The 4,535-nt window shown below is 58.7% G+C and overlaps 2 long non-coding RNA genes across 2 annotated transcripts in view; one reads left to right on the forward strand and one right to left on the reverse strand.

The window, feature by feature from the left end:
• Positions 1 to 3,485, forward strand: part of LOC107182763 — a 6,644-nt gene extending 3,159 nt beyond the window's left edge. The window contains exon 3 of the long non-coding RNA XR_001513493.1: positions 3,474 to 3,485. This is a non-coding gene — a long non-coding RNA (uncharacterized LOC107182763). The remainder of the gene's footprint in view (positions 1 to 3,473) is intronic.
• The window catches only part of LOC107182762, a 19,039-nt gene that overhangs the window by 1,642 nt on the left and 12,862 nt on the right, over positions 1 to 4,535 (reverse strand). The gene's annotated exons all lie outside the window — the stretch shown is intronic.

Raw genomic sequence — 4,535 nt, forward strand, 5'->3', positions numbered from 1 at the left:
TGCTCCCCCTGGATAGCCAGGACCCCATGATGCCCACAGGTGCTCCCCCTGGACAGCCAGGACCCCATGATGCCCACAGGTGCTCTCCCTGCACAGCCAGGACCCCAGGACCAGGACTGGCCCCTGGGATTTTAGGCGAGGAAGGGGTGCTGTGGTGACGGTGGCAGGGAGCTGGGGTTTCTATAGTAACAAGCAGCTGCTGCATCTGATGTTTCACATCCTTCATTGTCCTCATTCCCCCTCCCCCCTGCTTGTGCATATTTAATTGCAGTAACATTTCCAGACACAGCGCCTGCCTCCTGAAACAAAGGCGGCTGGGAGTGCAGGGGAAGGAGAAAACGGGGTATGATGTTGATCCCTGGGGGGCCGTGTGCAACCTCACCCTGCATGTGTGCTGGAGTCGGTGATGGGCCTGCTGAGAAGGAGGGAGCCGGAGGCCTGTGGAGGGAATAGAATAGTGAGAGGGGGGAGGTGGCCAGTCAGCCGGTGAGGGGTCCGAGGACCAGGGCTTCTTACATTGCTGGCCTCGCAGGCTGGCTCTGGCGGAGCTTCCTGGTGGCCTGGCAGCCCACCCTCCTCACCCACATGGGACCAGCCACCCTGGGACGGCGGGGGAGCCGCCATTCCACAGCCTGGCTCCTCCTCCTCGGGGCAGGCTGGTCCAGAGCAGGAAGAAGCCTGTGGTAGCCAGGCCTCTGTGCCAGCCCCTCAGCAGGAGGCCATTTAGAAATGTGTGCCCGGGACCGTTTTTTAAAAATATATTTTTATTGATTTCAGAGAGGAAGGGAGAGGAGAGAGAGATAGAAACATCAACCATGAGACAGAATCCTTGACTGCTGCCTCCGGCACGCTCCCTACTGGGGATCGCGCCCACAACCATAAAGGATTGAAATGGGTGCCTTTGGGAGGTAGTGAGTTTCCTGTCTTCAGGGGTATTTGAGTAGAGGCTGAGGAAACACTGGGCACGGAGGGCTTACATATTGAGAGAAATAAATGAGATCATCTATAACCGCCCCCCGCCAGCAATTCATAGATTCCTAACAAAACATGGCAGAGCTGCAAGACCCCTTGGCGATCGATGGCAGTGGTTTAACGTCAGCGTGCGCATGCTCACCCCGCCCAGGCCTTTGCTTGGGACGAGTCTTTCTGTGCCCGCGGTGCTCTGTCCTTGACTCGCACCTGGACTCGTTCAGGCAGGTCTGTGCTCAAAGGCCAGCTCCTGGCCTGACCCCTCCATCAAAATTAGACTGTGTCCCACAGCCTTGCCCAGGTCCTTACCGTGACTTTTGTTGTCAGAGCACGCGGTGTTTCTCACGGAGAGCAGGAGGCATAGTATCTCGCCTCCATTAGTATCTCATCACGGCTGGCACACAGAAGCTCAGTGAACACGTGCTGAGTGAATGGACCGGGCTAGCAGAGCCAGCTCCGATGGGGTTAGGCCGCCGGACCTCCAGCCTGGAGTCCTGCCTGTGGCACCCCAATCCTGAGGGCTCTCTCCTGCTCGAACCCCCACTGTCACACTGCAATGCTTGGGCCACTTTGATCCTTGTCCCGGTCCCCCCCCTGCTCAGCTGAGTCCAGGCTGGGACACTAAAGCAAGACTGACAGCTGGGAGCCGGCAAAAGGGAAGCAAACAGTTGACCGCAGGAGCCGGGCAACCTGGAGCATGGACTGCGGCTGAACCCACGCTTCCCAGGAGCCCCTCAGACTCGTAGAGACCCAGGGCAGCTGGGCCCAGGGGGGAGGGCACCACGTGCCTCTGCAGCGTGCCTGAGCCTGGCCTTCTCTTGTCCCTCCCTCGGGGGGACCCGATGACAGAGGTCACTGGTCCAGGATGGATCTCATTTGAATCCCTGGGCGACCTTCAGATCAGAGGCGTGTGGTGCGGTGGAGGCAGGGGCATGCTGCCTGCTGTGGACAGAGATGTCTTGACCCTGAGCTGCCTAACCCAGAGCTCCAGCTCTGTCCCCCATCCTCTGCCCCCCATGCCCCATGGCCCCAGCGGGTCCCCCGTCCTCTTCCCCCATGGCCCCTGCAGGTCCCAGGTCCCCAGCGAGGAGGAGAGCGGGAAGGATGGATAGAGCTTTGCCTGGAGACCAGGCTTGGGCCAGGGCAGAAAAGCCACTCAGTCCCTTTGGGAAGAGAAGAGACACTCAGCCTGTCACAGCCCAGGTCTCTTTCCCGGGGCAGCCTCAGGACCAGCCTCTGAGCGCCCTGACTGGTCCCCAGGGAACTCCCGATTCCAAAAGAGAAATCGCAATCAATCCCGGTTGCCATTACTGCTCTATCCAATACAGACTTACAAAAACAGCGTGTCAGCCTGAGCCCAAAGCCTGCAGAGGAGGCTAAGGAGCAGACTGCCCCCCACCCTACCGCCCCCAGCAGGCAGCTCTCTCTCCCTCCCAGGCCCTGGGAGCCTGGGGCGGTGCCGAGAGCCGGTCCATCCTTGCTGTTTCAAGGGGCCTGGCATATATGGCATACTGTTCTTAATATGTTTGCTCACCTTCTTGGCACTATGTGTTTTAACCAAGGTCACCTCTCCGAGAAAGGTTGTTTCCCCAGGTAGGGATTTTCCCCTGAAGTTAGGGAGGGAATAAAACCTCTTAACTGCCAGGCGGGTAATTAATCACTTTAACTACGAACAATCATGCTTAAGTACATAATCTTTACTCCCTGGAATGATAGCCTTTTGAATAGAGATTGATAGGATTAGAATCAACTGGTATAAATACAGATGTAACAAGACAACAGGAGACAGAACTTAGAAGACAGAACCTACACAGAACCTAGAGACAGAAGAACTTCGCTGGAGAGAACATGGCAAAAGATCCTGGACAGAACCTGGCTGCAGAACTTGGTTGGAGAACCTAGACAGAATCTGGCTGAAGAACCCGGCTACAGAACCTGGCGACCGAACCTGGCTGGAGAACCTAGCGAGAGAACATGGCTACAGAACCTGGCTGGAGAACCTGGAGAACCTGGCTGGAGAACTTGGAAGAGAACATGGACACAGAACCTGGCTGGATATCCTAACCAGAACTTCTCTGGAGATCCAGACCAGAACTTGGCTGGAGATCCTGGCAAGGCTGCTGATCAACTGAACGCTGTCTCCGTGTCATTCCTTCTTCGCCGACTCCGTCTACACTTTTGGGGACCCCTGGACCTGCTGGGGTTGGACCCCGGCAGGGCGGGGCAGGGCTGGCTGAGCAATACCTCTGGCTGGAGGAATTGGTCCTGTCTGGGGCCCCGCACCTGGGCAGCTGGCAGGGAGCACCTGCCTTCCCTTCCTTCCTGGTGTTCCTGCTGCTCCGAGGGCCTGGGATACCCGACAGCCCGGGTTTGAAAAGCCCAGGGAAGGCCAGGCGTCCTTCTCTCCCCCTGGACTCTGGCCCCAGGACTGTAAGCCTCTGCCCAGATTTGCGGTGCAGTGGACGAGACACGCGTGGGAGCTGGGAGCTGGGGTTCACGTCCAGCTCTGGCGCTGGCTGCCTGGAAGCCCTAGATCCTCCTGCTGAGGGCTGACTTGTGTCCCCGCCCCCCATTCATATGCTAAAGCCTTCACCCCCAAGGTGGCTGTATTGAGAGGCGGGCTAATTAAGATTAAATGAGGTTATAAGAGCAAGGCCCTGATCCACCAGGACCTGTGTTCTTATAGAGAGAGGAAGAGACCCCAGGAGGCGTGGGCACAGGGGGAGGCCGTGAGGACAGTGGGAGGGGCCGTCTGCCGGGGAGGAGGCAGGAGGAGCACCCTGCCGACACCCCCACCATGGACTCAGCCTCCAGAACTGCCTGTTGCCCAGGACACCGGCCTGGCCTTTTGTGACCCAGGTAGCGGCCCTGCCAGGTGGGCCCTGGCATTTCGTTATGTGGCCCCAGGAAACTGCACCTGGCTCAGGCCTGCTTGCCCCAGGGACTCCCTGATGCTCAGAGTCTGGGCTGGGCCCTGTGCTCTGAAGACCTGGGGTGAGGCCCTGGCCAGTTTGGCCCAGTGCATAGAGCATCAGCTTGTGCACCAAAGGGTCCCGGGTTCAATTCCAGTCAAGGGCATGTACCTTGGGCTCGGGCAGGAGGCCATCAATGGATGTGTTTCTCTTACATCGATGTTTCTCTTTGTCTTCCCCTCTCCCTTCCCCTCTTCCTAAGAATCAGTGGGAAAACATCCCCGGGTGAGGATTGAAAAACAAACCAAGAAAGACCTGGGTGAGGCCTTTGAGGTGGGAGCGGGGAGGACAGAGCTGAGCCGGCCCTGAGGTCAGCAGGTGCACATGAGGTTGCGCCCCCAGAGGGCGAGGCGGGAGGCTGAACCCAGACCTGCAGCGGGTACGTGCCGGGCACAGAGGAAGGCACTGCTCAGGGACCAGGTGGGCAGGAAGCCAGCCCTGGGCGTGGGCCTTCTTCCAGGCAGGGCCCCATCTGCGCTCGCTCTCGAACCCTCAAATGCAACCCACCCTTGCGAGTGACACTCAGGACACGAGGCGCAGAGGGTCACAGGGCTGGTCTGGGCCGCAGCACCCATGTCAGGAGAAGCCTTCTGC

This window comes from Myotis davidii, unplaced genomic scaffold (assembly GCF_000327345.1).
Source record: "Myotis davidii unplaced genomic scaffold, ASM32734v1 scaffold97, whole genome shotgun sequence".
In the NCBI taxonomy this organism is placed as follows: Eukaryota; Metazoa; Chordata; class Mammalia; order Chiroptera; family Vespertilionidae; genus Myotis; species Myotis davidii.